Here is a 15462-nt window from a genome sequence, read left to right as displayed (position 1 = left end):
ATATCCTCTGCCATTGCGATTTCCATATATTTTGGGCCCTGAAGAAATATATTTGTTGTCGTACATTTACTTCATACGTGGAGATACGGGCCTGAGCACAAACGTGATTCCTTAGTCATGCCTGGGCATGTTATTTATTGCGAGACAAGTGATAAATGAAATTGCCAGTTGAATCTGGTACGTGGTAGCTTGAAGCCGAGCAGAGTGATGTGTCGGTTTATTAGCGAAGAAAGCGACAATTTAGCAGAAATGACGTAGTATTCTATGTAGTAAATAGTTGGAATGTGTAGCGTGGAGAAGGCAATTGCAGAACGATCACAATGGAAGTTGTTTGTGCATACAGAGACGGGTGAAACGAAGAAGTATCCAGCTAATTATCATCGCGTAGTGAAATAGCCAGTATTAAAAGGCAACACAAGTTTTTCGGAATTATCAACACAGAAGCGATCACTTAACAGTAAGCAGACATAAGAGAGAAGATAGAAGAACTGAAGATTCAGGAGAACATCTTCTCGATAATCTTCTATTTCTTGCGACGAAGGTTCCAGACTTCGACAGTGCGAGAAGGGAACAATCGCCATCACAAAACCAAAATCCACGCTGCACCGACCGAGACTGTGTACGAGACAGATAAACACGTTATTTTAACTATGGAAACAAGAAGCTGACTTAACTATAATTTTTATCAGCGCACTTCATAAAGGAAGATAATGCACATGAGCAACAATGTGTATTCATAGCATTTTTCTACAGTTATATCTACATGGATAATTAATTGCTGTAGTCATCAGTCCCCTAGACCTTAGAACTACTTAAACCTAACCAACCTAAGGACATCACACACATCCATGCTCGAGGCTGGATTCGAACCTGCGACCGTAGCGGTCATACGGCTCCAGAGTGTATCGCCTAGAACCGCTCGGCCACTCCGGCCGGCGATCAATTTTCAATATCAATGTATTTCTCCTCCAAGGACGTGGTCTGTGCAATGGTGTCTTCCATTGCAATTCCACATATATATTGGCATATGCTCGTTATCGATCCATTTGCCCACTATACAGTCGTGGAAGTGCTGAAACTACTGGTTTTCAAGCGTGCCTCGCCTGAATAGACAGCCAACAATCATCCAGCATTTCCAGGCTGTATGTCTCCTCTGGTGAAGTAAAACGAAATTTGCTTATTTGACCTTCACTGAACTAGCCATGATGGTGAGTAATGCACAATTTTATACGTAAAATTTGCCGTTCTCTTCAAATCTTAAATCAAATATTAGCGTCCCCATTTAAAAAGAAATCACTCTTAAGTTCCAAAACGCTATGAAATCCACGTTGAAGCTCACGGCCAGTAGGGCCAATTCGTGACCCACTTAGCCACCTGTAGCTGTACCGCACAAAGACCTTAGAGATGTTGCCTAACCTAAGGGCGTGATAGCTTTTGCCGCAGATACTGGTCACCTCTTTAGGTGGGCATTTTGTAACGCTGTGCTATTTCTTATACACACAGTATCTTTGGTTGGAAGCAACTAAATTTTGCTGTTGCATTTTACTCTTATTATATAATTATTATTAACAACATGCCATTTCTATAACATGATGTATTACATTAAAATGAGTAATGTAGAGGTGGCTAGGCAAGGCTGTATCTATCGGGTGTGGTATATCTGATATATATATACTATGTTGGATTGGAAATCAGTAAAATTGCAGTGCTTAAGGTTTTTGCTATGATGTCTTTAATACGTCCAGACGTCATTATTTCTACCAATGGGGGATATGTGTTGCTTTGTAACTCGTGCACTATGACGCCACACACACAATCCAGTAATTTGATGGTGGATTAGCAGTGATACATAATATTCCGATACTTTTGGGCACATACTGATTTATTGTGTTTGGCTGAGAGCAGCGTTATAACGGTCATGCGACACGGTGTTGACGTGACGTCGGGGGCGGTGGGACATAACTTAAAATTTTGGAAAGACACGAAAAATTGTAAAGTACGCAAATTATAATATATATAAACATATACACATAACATGAAGAAATACGTAAAAAAGTGAAAAACGAGAGTACTAAATTTCTGTACGTTTGTGGTTTCTGCTAGTGCCTCGAATTAGGAAGATCATGTAAACTTAATTAGTTATTCACAAATGGACCTCTAGTGATGTGAATTAAAGTAATTATAGTACCATTAATTTATTGTCAACAAACAGATATAGCCTGATCCCTTCCTGTGCTGCACAAACCCCAGCTGGAGCCATTGGGGTCCTTTTGTTGCTTGGAGGTCTAAGGCGAGTTGGTTGTCTAACAGTCTGATGTATGTAAATTTCCGGAAATACGCTCAGAATATTTGGAACAGAACTGCACAAATGCTGAACAGGTCATTAATAAAACGTTATTAGCTGGTCAATGTATGACTTTAACATTAAGCATTTCTATATAACACACAGTCAGACATCTGTAAAACAGAAGACATATAGTCACTGTGTAAAATCAGAAGCGTTGCTGTGGCGGATCACGCAGATATCGACAGTTAAGAAATACAGAACACATACCAGATACATCTGGCTGTACTGACATACTGAAGATATGATAATTGCATACATGTCATAGACAAACTGACGGTTGCACATTGATAACAGTGTACATTTCTTGACGTAGATATTTATAAAAGCGTCCGATTACCATTTTAACCCACCTTTGATCCTAAACTCCATGCAGATCGGAGATTGATACACATTCGGAATTAGTAACAGCTTCGCCAGATATTACCGAATTGTTTACAACAATATATAGACGGTCTCTTTAGCCTCTGTCCTATCCTTATGATGAACATTGCAATCTGTATTCAAGGTTTAGTTGCTGGTTTCCTCCGGTTTCAACCAAATTTCTGTTCCTAATACTGTCCAGTCATTATTACTTTTAATAAGCGGTATCAATTCTGAACCCTTACTCTAATTGATAGATGCTCCTGCAGTTTGCTGGTATCACATTAACTTTCTCTACTTATTATCTACTAGACCCGAAACCTTTCATATTTACTTCTTGACACAGGGTATAGCAGGCTGGTGACGTAAGACTCTGTGGCTCAGTTTCATTTCAAGTACTTACTGGACCTCTATGTTGTTATTAGAGAGATCGATATAACACCTTGAGTTCTCCCTGGTCTCTGTCTACCCTTTCCAGGGTGCCTAAGCGTACCATTGCACAGTAGTCAGGGCAATTTACATCTGCTTACAAACGTCAACTAATTTATCCCGTGTTCGACAACAGCATTCAAAGTGTGGCTGCGTTGTGGTTGCTAATGTTTTTTGAATTCTGGATCTGTTAAGCTAAAATAATTATTAATTCCCTTTAGCGAATGAAGCAGCTAGTTACCAAAATGAGACTTCTATCAATGTAACAGAAAAAGTTGTGATTAAAATTACTGATTGCTGATAGATTGTTGAGGATATAGTCGCTAACAATTTCAACAGAAGTGTTATTATACGATAAATATACACTCCTGTTGACAGGCGAGCTAAATGTAAAACTAAATAGAAAATGCCACTTTATTACGATAAATGTTATATTATGTCAAATTAACAAAGAAACATTACATAGCAACGAGTCCAGTAAATGAATTACGCATTTGTTTATATCTGACCTGTGACGCTTTTGGTTATTTTTCAGAATCTAAATAAATTGGTGAACAATAAAAAACTGAATAAACTTATTAGGAGTGTGGAAGGCTTGTAATTTATACCTCTATTACATCACGTTACCATTATTCCACAAACATTTATAATGCCTATAATAATTCTTCGATTTACATGACTTTGTAAAATGACATGGGAGGAAGGAAATTATAAGCTTTCAAGTAATACTGAATCATGTAATTATAAATCACTTTAACAAATCTAATTACCATCACCACTTCACATATCTAAGAACAAGGGAAATACATTCTATTCTTTTTACTGAAGCGTAGACATGTAAGCAAATAGCAGTATATATATTATGGTATCTTCACGTCTCATACTAACCATTTAGCTGCTGCTCATCATATTGCATTCTCTGGCCATGCTACTTCCTGAGCGTGTTGTGCTAGCAATTACGACATAGATTTAACCTACAAAATCTGAAAAGGCTCTCGTCAGAGGTAAATACAAAACAAAGATGACATCCTACTGTAAATGCATCAAACTATCGCCTGCATTCACTATTGTTCGATACTTTACTGCACAAAATCAGCTGATAGTTCAGCATATTAGGTGCCAACTGCGTTGCACCATTGTTTAGCTACGAACGAGTACCACTGACTCTAGTTACATATCCTACCTCACTGGTTGAAGATCACGTTCACAAATATATTACAACATCATCCCCTCACGAAGATAGCCGTTACTTACAAACATTAATAACGAAGATAATTTGATGTATAGTTTCAACAAATCAAATTATTTAATACATATTGCATAGGTAACAATAGGTAACGCTTGGTTTCAAAAATAATGTATAAATAACATTCGGTATTAAATTCTGATGGCAACAACATGCGATAATAATAAAAATACACTGCTGTTACGTTACAGGCTGGATAGATCTTTTATGTTGTATTAAAAACACTTCCAAGAAACAGGATCGCTATGAGCTGTATCTAATAGAGCATTCAGGCATTCTTGCTGGAGCAAACGCATAAACCCTTTTAATCGTAAAATATTATGTAAGCATATTAAGTACGTAAAAATGTTACAAATGTCATAGTATGTTCACTAAATCGTAACAAATATCATAGTATGCTAACAATTCTGTGCGAGCATCAGGGACCACCGTCCTGCAAGAGGTGGGATGTTATGTGCCATAGCGAAGATTGCAGATACTGACATGACTTCTAAATTTAATTCTAAGGCGTCGTAGTAGCATCCATCTACGTCTGTATATAAATCTTTAACGTGCAAACCATTATGAAGTGCATGAGAGGCGTACGTCCCATTGTATCAACTATTTAGACATTTTCCCTTGCCATTCACGCATGGAATGAGAGAAGAGTAATTGTTTACATGCCTTTGTGCATGCTGTTATTAACCTAGATTAGTCCTCACGTACTCTAAGGGAGCGATGGGTAGGCGGTTCTAACATTTTCCTACAGTCACCATTCAAAGCCGGTTTAGGAAACGTTTTAGAAGATTTCTCAGGATAGTTTCCGTTTTTCTTTAAGAATCTGCCCGTTCAGTTTTTTGAACATCTCAGTGACACTCTCACGAGGGGTCAAACAAACCAGTGACAATGTATGCTGCCCCTCTCTGGAGATGTTCAGTATACCTGGCTAGGATCCGTCACACATACTTGTAGTGATATTGAAGTGTGCATCAGTAGAACTACAGCGAATGTTCCAGTATTAATAATTTTATCAGTGTTATCTATTCAGACAGCATATTAAATTGTTACCGTTGTAAGATATGCGACGCTTTAGTTGTGTCGAGAAGCATGATGTAGACGTTCAGTGCTCACATTTTATCGGATCATCATTCTGCATTGATACATTGCAGTTACTGCAGCCTCTTGCCTAAACCATTTCGTATTTGCCGTTTTGAGTTATGATGGAATCAGAAGAGATTTTTGATTGCTGGGGAGTGTGAACTAAGTGAATGGTGAAATGAAGTCTTATTATTTCGTAGGGAATTCTCCTGCAGTTTAGCCAGCATGATTTTTCTAGAAGCACTTCTCATGAACGACGAACAACATTTCAACACCAAATAACATCTCAAAGTAACGTTCAGCGGCTCATCCAGCAACGATCACATGAGATTTCGGTTTACCTCGTAGAAAGAGCATGTCTTTAATAGACCAGTTATGGTTGTACCGAGTAGAGATTGAAATTGAAAAATGTATTTGATGAATAGCAGCAGAAGCCTTAATCCACGCCCTTGTTCACGGAATCCAATCGAAGCTCACAATATGCATAATTCTGCGCAGATGTGATCGCGGACTTCTTGTTCTGAGACGAGTGGGCGCCGTGAACCAGAGACTTCGATGTGTTTATGACTAGGTGGACAGGGCTGGGAGTGCCTAGATTAGCGCTGTAGGGTCGAATACTGTAGGATGTCTTTGAGTTTATTCCTTTGACACGTTTCTGCTGTTTCCCTTGGAAGTCATTCACTTTTTCCCGTTTTGTGTTTGTAATGAAATCGCAACACGATTCGTGATTGCAGTGAAGTGGAACCAAGGGAACAACGAAATGAAAACCTATTATTTCACACGGGAATTTGATGACATACTATTCCCCTACGGTTTAGCCAACAGCAGTTGGTTATCGACAAGTACAGTCATGTACGATGAACGACATTTGAACCCTGCATTCCATCTCAAAGTGACGGTCAGCAAGTGTTCCAGAAGCCTCATGCCACGCCCTTACTCACAGAATTTCAACAAAGCTTAAAATGTGATACATTCTCCGCAAAACAGATAGGAGACCTCTTGCTTTGAGACCAGTGGGTGACGTGAACCAGAGACTACGAAGATTGTTTCACAAACTGGACAGGGCTGGGAGTTCCTAGCTTTGTGCTGTACTTTCGAAAACTGTCTAAGTGACGTAATACTATCAGAGTTACGATTCACCTGCTGATGGCGTGTGGCATACTCATGAGGGTATTGTGCTTAATGGGTCTTTGCGGCCACTTCACCCTGATCAGCTGCCGAATCATTCGCAACAACCTATAAGGGTTGATAGCACTCGTAAAAAGGTGTGGAATCCACACAATAGAAGGTCATGAAATTTATGTAAAGATCGAAGATGACAAAGGTGAGATTTAATGTGGCAAATGCAAGCGTATATCGAAAGCATAAGCGTATTGGAAATAGAAGTACTGTATTTATCGCAAGGGACAACAAACTCGGATCAGCTGAGATAAAACTGAAGCTGCATGCCAAATTATTTCCTCAGGACTCTGTATCAATTTTGGGAATAATCTTATTACTCGATCTACCTACTAACCACCGGACTCACGCCCAGATGTGAGTGAAAACATTAAACTCAAACTCATCTCGCTTAATTTTTTTCCCCATTCACACTGTCGTCAATAGAGAAGCTTGTAATGATACAGATATGGATACGAATAGTTATACATTTCTTAGTGTTGGACATAGTAAGACACCTCGTTGATCATTGCTAATTGCCTTTTCTAAGAAGTACCTACCTTAGATGGTTCGCAAGCCCACTAGAGTTGGAAATATATTGGATCTAAAGGCAATAAATGGACCAGACTTCTCTGATGATGTTAATACTCAGAATGGCATGAGTGATAACTTGCCGTTTGTATATGAGGCAGTAGTGAAAGCGAGATAGTTGGAAAAAAAACGTAAGTAAACTGTTTATTGTATAAAGAGTAATCGCCATAACTGTGAAAACATTTTTCCTACTGCTGGACAAGTCTGTCACTGACCTTATGGATAAACGTTTGCCGTTGCCTATGGTATCACGATTGTAACAAGTCGTGCACATCTTCGCTCCAATGAAAGCTATGACTAGTAATCTCTTTCTTCAGTCTTCCCAAAACTTGAAAATCACATGGGGAGATATGATCGAATAGAAGATGTATAATATCTTCCAGAGAAACGTCTGGAGTGTATTTGTAACAAGCCTAGCAGAATGTGGACAGGCATTTGGTTGCCATGGTTATTTCGTGTACGCTGCAGAAGTAATGTAGTAAGCCCTTGGACATCCTCCATATAGTCCCGACCTCTCCCCTAGTGGTTTCCGTATTTTCTGAATCCTGAAGATAAATATTCATCAACGCAGATCAGATCCGTAAGGGGCAATGGGCGTTTCATTTTGATGATTATATAAATGATAATTTTGCGGAATTGGGGAAATATTCTGAGTAGAAATAGTTTGAATGTGTAACGTGAGGAAGAGTATTACATTCCGGAGACAACTGAAGTAGTTTGAGCGAGCAGAGACAGGTAAAACGATGACATTTCCAGCAAATTATCATAGCAGAAACCTTGCAGCGAAATACAAAGTTTTTAGAAAAGACATGATCACTTCGTAATTATTTTACGAGAAAGCACGACAAAACTGGAGAGGACGAATAGATTTATCTAAATACCTGCATAAAAGCTATTATGTCCACGTTGGAATCAGTGAACTTCGCGTCCGTTAATTAACGTTGGTGAATGACGCAACGAGTGCTATTTGCGGCATTCAAAATGGCTCAGACCACGATGAGACTTAACACGTGAGGTCATCAGTCCCCTAGACTCAGAACTACTTAAACCTATGTAACCTAAGGACATCACACACATCCATGACCGAGGCAGGATTCGAACCGGCGGCCGTAGCAGCAGTGCGGTTCCGGACTGAAGGGCCTAGAACTGCTCAGCCACAAAAGCCGCCTTGCGTCATTCTCCAGCTACATAAATATTATTACGATTCTATATATTTATCAGTTTTATATGATTATTAGTGTTTCTGTGTGTGTATAATGAAGTGATCCGTCGTAGTCGAGAGCAAATGTGAGGCTAGCCACTTGTAGGTTAGGAGAAAGTATTTGTGATGTGGTGAATGATTTTGGTGATACATTGGTAGGTTTTGTGGTCGCATTTCTCGAGTATTCGTTGACAGTGACGTACATCTAGTGTTACTGAAGTATGCCTCAGCATTACTAAAAAGAGCATTCCAGATTTAATAATTTTGTCAGTGTTATTTAGCCAAACGCGTTTATTTATTAATTAATATTTTAAGATTTGGACCACTTTTGTTGTGTCGAGAGCGTTCTATACCCAGTGGTGTTGAGGTTCATTGCTCACATCTTATCGACTTATTTCTGCATTTAGTCCTGTGAATATGTCGATGTTCTCATACATAGAGATCATTGGCGTCTCCTACGTATGTCATTCTGTATTTCGTTGTTTTCAGTTTGTGGAGGAATCTAAAATCAGGAGTCCCATACATCTAGCTGGTGGTCGTCCGCCACCATCCCCATTTTGTAAAATCGGGTTTTTCTGCTCCTCTGTGTTGCTCCACTTGCTCTTAATGTTACTTCTGAACAACATTCACCAGAACATTTCTTGAAAGTTGGTTTTTTGTACGCTGACTGTTACCTCGTGTCAATTTGCTAGTAGTCTAGAACTGGTAACCATGAGAATGTTTTTGTCCTTGTCCTCTCTTTTTGAAAAGCTGGTGTTTTTAAAGTGTGCCTTTAGTTACACTACGTATTCCGAACCGTGCTATCCCGACAAAGAAATAGTACTGAAATAGAAATTAATCCACATTTTTATCAGCTGCCCTTTTCACACTTTTGTCCGTTTTTCCTTGCTGTGTGTTTCTGTAGTTGTTCTCTACATAGTATCCTCTGGTCATTCACTGCCAACAAGTAAACAGTATTGAGGTGGAAACCATACCAGTTTTCTTATTAGCCTACCTTTTTATGCAGAATTATAGTTTCTAAATTTGTTCTGACTTACTCTAGTTCTCAACAGTCTCCAGAACGACATTTTTGAATAGTGAATAACAATACTATTAATATGGAATCGATGTTGAAGTTTGCTCCCCTGTAGTTAAGAACATTATCACTTTAGAAAGTGAAATTCCTGTAAGGAAGTGCAGAGCATATGTTTCTAAGTTTACAGGTATGTCTAGTTTGTTCCCTTTGGATATCCTGCTAGTTAGCCCTGATAGCGGTTCGTTCCAACATTTTGCAATGATCCTTGTATCTGCACCCAACCGATTCAATCGAACGTATCACGAGCTCTGCAGGCTACGAAGAGAAAGAGACGGGAATGTCACTTGCAGATTGTAATACGTCGCAATAGAACTTCGATACTTCTACGGGTAATTTCAGCCATAATAAGTGTTCGGCGACTTCAAGGGTAGTGCTATCATCGGATTACTAGACTCTCGTGCTTCGATCAGGTAGACAACAGGTGCCAAGCTCACGTATTTACCTGAATATCTGTGCAGTAATCAGCAACTCTGATGAGAATGTATTTATAAGCCCTAAATATGTTTACATGCTTCTGCAAAAAATCATTATAATACCTAGCCCAAAGTGTTTGAATTCCACGTCGTCAACATTAAAATCCAATGCTCTATTGCTAAACGTCTGGACAGATACCCTGAATGAGAAACCGTAGGAGAAAAACTCGATGCCATGAACTATCACATTTAAACGATACAAGGAGTCGGAATTTGGACTGTACGTTTAGATCAAAGGTAGATTTGCAGAATGACGAAACAATTTATCGGGATTTGGTTTTTCGACTGATCTTTTGTATACAGTAAGAAGCGTCATCCTAAAGGAAAACGAAGAGCTCATGTTCCAACAGAAATGGTAGCCAGCAATATCTTATCTCGCATATGGTCCAGAATCGAGGAAAATCAACGAACGAAATTTGGAGACACTGAGCTTCCGCAATGACCAATAAATTGAGTTTCACGTAAGACAAAACAAGAGCTCCAAAATGCAATTTTTGGATTGACTGGATTCAATCCGATTGAAAATCTGACGGTCATGAAGATGGAACGTCACGACGGTGAAATTCACTCGATCGCTCTACATCCATAACACGTCCATTATTGTATGCAAGAACAATTTGCTGATTTCGTATTCACAATACATCTGTATAGATGGAAGAGGTTCATTACCAAAAAGATTGAAGAAACTAACGGGAAAACTCAGTTCGCACATCTAGCTTTATCAAATCGTCACAGAAACCCCGGTTTTACAGACTGCGTGTCTTTCAAATGTTGAGCGAGTCTCAAAACACAGATTCCATGCAATACTGGCATAATGAAATTAAGCCAGTAAATTTCCAGTAGAAAACACGCTGTCTGCTATTTCGACGAAGCATTAATGGCTGCTATTCTAATGGCGTTTGGAGACAGTCGAGAACAAAAAGTTTATTTATCTCTAAAAAAAAGTTTCAAAGTGCTCTGAGCACTATGGGACTTAACATCTGAGGTCATCAGTCCCCTAGAACTTAGAACTACTTAAACCTAACTAACCTAAGGACATCTCACACATCCATGCCCGAGGCAGGATTCGAACCTGCGACCGTAACGGTCGCGCGTTTCCAGACTGAAGATTTTGCGCCACATAACGAGAGGAGAACTGGCCATTTCCAAAATTGTGGAAACCAAAGAAAAAAACCATGAAAAATGAAGAAATTTAAACAACTGAGTATTTTGATTATAACGACAACAACGATTGCGAATCCGGAATTGTTAAACGGGATACTATGTTAGTTAATTAGTCCATGAGAGTAGCTGAATGTAGGTACTTATCTTAGATATGATATCTATCTTTATTACGGACCAGCTGTAGGGCAAAGCATCTTGGCAATCTTGTATTTTTTCCCCTTTATTCCGCTATTGGGATAACCATATTTTGATTAGCGACTACAAATGCCATCTCGTGCGCAGTAGAGGGGGAATTTAACGATTTGACACATTCTTTGTTACTAAATCGGATTTGCCCAAAGCCAGGTGACAACTTCGTAACTCTTCAGTTGATATCTCTTTCAGGACATCCCAAGCCAGCTTGGGCCAAAGAAGTCTACAATGATTTAACGTACACTGACCAGTCCGCTACTGGTTAATATAAACTACATGCAGGGGAAACGTCACATAGTATTTTATTAAATGTACTGACGTATCGACCTGATAATGTTGCAGAACCAGTGGAAAAAATGAGCAGACACTGAACTGAAAAATTCGGAGGTGGTAACAGAACCACCTGGAAACTGTTCCACTAAAGATGGAGTAGAATCATCGATAGATACGTTCCATGAGTTAACACTTGAACACAAGTGGCTCAATAAAAATGGCTCCCAAAAAACGAAGAGTACTTAATTGCATCCTCGTTCTGAGTTTCAGATGGCCACATCTTGTAAAACTAGAAAGTTCGGTACCAGTGTTCTAATGAATGATTATACTTTGGAGTCGATTAGGGACAATGGCCGATGAATTGCTGCGACTAATACTTCTGGATTTGACAGTATTGTGCAGTTACAGGCCACCACATGTACTTATGAATAGTTTCAAAAGACAGTTCAAACCTCACCGTCAGATGCAATAAATCTTGTACAGCCTTTTGTGAAAATGGGATTATGCAAACAGATTTACATTGAACGAGCACGACTCTTAGCTAGCTATTCAAGCCTAGTTAAACAAGGAAATATACCGAGGGTAACTACCAATGACGCTAATTCAGATATTTGTAATTTGTGCGATTGGGTTTTTAAAGATGAGTGCAGTGGTAGTCTGAGGGAAATATGTGTCAGAAGTAAAAGAGAGAGAGAAAGTACTAAGGCAACCTACTAGTAACATAAAATTTTTGATTCAATTTGCAAACATGAATTTGATAAAGCAGCAGCACTGCAATACTACAGAGAGGCAATACTACGTCCCATTTGTAATGGATTAGACGACATGAGCGTCACATAATGCCCGTACTTGTTTGACGAGAACATAGGAGATACTGACATTACAGTGAGCGTCAAATCCTTTCCGTACAGTATGACTCTCAGGGTATCTACGTACACTTTGGTAGGTATAATTAATTATTGTTGAGATTCTAATGTAAGGTAAATAGCGCGTTAAATCACCATTATAAAATTTGGTGGGGAATTGTTTGAATTTAACACTGTGAAATCAACAGTTATAAATGAAGATCACTTGCTCAATCCAGTCTTATGTCCTTACGGCAGGACGTAAATACAGTATTACACCAACATGACGCAGCGATTCTTGTTTTACTAAAACTGACGCATTAAGAAAACGACACGGCTTATAGAAAACACTACCAATAACCAAAAAAAATAAAGAAATTAGCAATGACGATGTAAGTAAATGATTATAGTAACATTAATTGTAGGTTGTAGTGCAGCAACTGAAGTGAGTCGTTTAATTTGCCTTAAACACATTTGCGTAGTTCTTCAAAGGGATAAAAGGCATAAACAGGAAACGCTTCACTTCTCGTTTGACATTAAACATAAGAATTTTCCAGTGAGGTATGTAGCATTATAAGCATATAAAAATGATGGAAATGGTCAAATTGCGAACAAATGTACAAAACTTAAAGAAATAAGCCAAATACAGTAAATGAGACGATACGTTATTAATAAGATCAAGCCAAACACATAGGAAAAACGTTAAAAAGGAGGAAAGATTACTGATTACCTGCACGTGGTCCTTCCTGCATGCTCGTACGTTGATAATTTACCCACGTCACTGAAAGAGTAACGTATGTAAATTGAACGAAAGCACATGATATCTCCCACTTTTCGGATACGATATGATTCAGATAGCCTATTTGGAATAATCTAACCAGGATTTTTGTTTTCTAAAGTACCTTTTCGTTTTAACTGCTACATTAAACGCTCTACTTATGTTACCTCTTAGTTCAGTATCATTTATTTGCCGGCATTGTAATTCAGAGCAACTGAAGCTAATCTGAACGCGCGTCATTTTTCCATAAATTGAGGGCTGCCTCAAGACATGGTTTTGGTTCCAATTTCAGCACTGTTTTTCCGGAAATACTGTTGTTCTGAAGCAACGTTCGGAGCAGTTACTGCAAATAAGTGCAGGCATTCAAATTCCGATTTTTTTAATGTGGTGGCACATGAGGTAACCTGTTTTCGCTTCCCATTTGGAAACTGTTTATCTGTGGACATTATTATTCTGGAGCAGCGTTCTTATATTTGTTTGCTTGCTTTCAAATTTATACACGTGTTCTTATTGAGTAACGTAGAGCAAGACAACAGAATTTTAAAGCAATATGAGAACTTCAAAAATCTTTCATATTTGAGGTTTAACTTTACTGACGCACTCAGGAGAGTTCCTTAGCCTTGCCTACATTCCATCCACTTCACCCTGACTCGCTGCCGAAGCAACGTACAATGACTGGAAGCACTCGTACGAAGAGGTGGTGTTCACAAGATGCAAGCTACAGAAATTTAGGTACCAATCGAAACTGACTGGGCTGACACATTTTGTGGCAAATGAAAGAAAATATTGAAAGCATAGTCGTCTTTGAAATGGAAGTAGATCATTTATCGCAACACAGAGAAAATTTTATAACTGGATCTATTTACTGACAACCGTACCCACGCCACGCCAAAACGCATGTGCTAGGTCATACCATACTGAGTAGAGAACATTTTAATCTTACAGGTATCGTTCGAAATAATTGTACTTTCATAAATGTTGGTCACGGTAAGACACTCTTGCTGAACATTTCTATATATATCTTTTCTAAAAAGTACCTACCTTAGATAGTTCGGAAGCCAAATCGTAATGGAATTATTTTCTATCTGATGGCAGTTAATGGACTAGACCTATCTGAGGATGTTCATACTCAAAAATGTTAACAGTGATTTTATTGCGGTTGTATAAGAGGCAGCCCTTTAAACCGATACAGTTAAAAAAAACCGTAAGCAAACTGTTTAATGTTTCAAGAGGATATGCCATAACTGTTACATCGTTTATGTTGCTGTGAGACAAGTGTGTCATAGCCATTATGGAACAATGTTTGCAGTTGCCTATTGCATCGCGACTGTACCAAGACGTGCACCTCTTCGTTCAAAGGAATTCGATGGCCACCAAAGTCCTCCTTCAATCCTCCAAAAACAAGGAAATCACATGGGGAGAAATCGAGATCTTTTGAAGGTTGTGCAAGAACTTGCAACGAAGCTTCTGCAGCGAACTCAAAACAAGCTTAGTAATATTTGGACGGGCATTTTGTGGCCCTGGTTATTTACACGACGCTGCAGAAGTTTCGTCGTCTGCCCTTACATATCCTCCAGGCAGTCTCGAACTCAGCGACTTCCATATGTTCGGGTACCTCAAGAAAGATATTCGTGGTCATCAATTTGCTCCGTACGAATTTGTTCCTGATAGAAAAGTGATTCTTTATGCCAATCTGTGCAGGTTTTCATTACGAGCCAAGTTATAAATGAATAAATCAGTTGAAGCGGGAATGTGGCAGTTTGAAGACGGGCAGAGGGACGTGTGGGGCTATTTGTGAAGAAAGTAATCATTTAACGGAATGAGGTAGTATTGTGTTCAGTAATAGTAAGAAGGTGTTACGTGGAGAGGAGCATTGCAGTACCATGAGAATGGAAGAAGCTTGAGGGTGTAGAAACGTGTGAGACGATGAAGTTTCCAGTTATTTATCATAGCACCAACGTTTCATGGAAAGAGCAAATTTTCAGAGAAGACACGATTTGTACGAAATTGTCAACAAAGAAGAGAGGACGAAAGAGAAACAGGCATACGACATAAAATTGAAACTAAAGGTTCAGCAGAACGTCGTCTCGATAATCTTGTGTTTCCTGGGTCCAAGACTCCAGACATCGAAAGTGTGAGAAGGGACTTTCCGAACTCACAAAACGAGAATATACGATGCACCAACGGGGACTGTGTACGAAATAGATGAACTCGTTATTTTAAGTATCGAAACAGGAGGTGACCGAAGTACAA

This window comes from Schistocerca cancellata, chromosome 4 (assembly GCF_023864275.1).
Source record: "Schistocerca cancellata isolate TAMUIC-IGC-003103 chromosome 4, iqSchCanc2.1, whole genome shotgun sequence".
In the NCBI taxonomy this organism is placed as follows: Eukaryota; Metazoa; Arthropoda; class Insecta; order Orthoptera; family Acrididae; genus Schistocerca; species Schistocerca cancellata.
Note: the sequence above shows the minus strand (reverse complement) of the source record.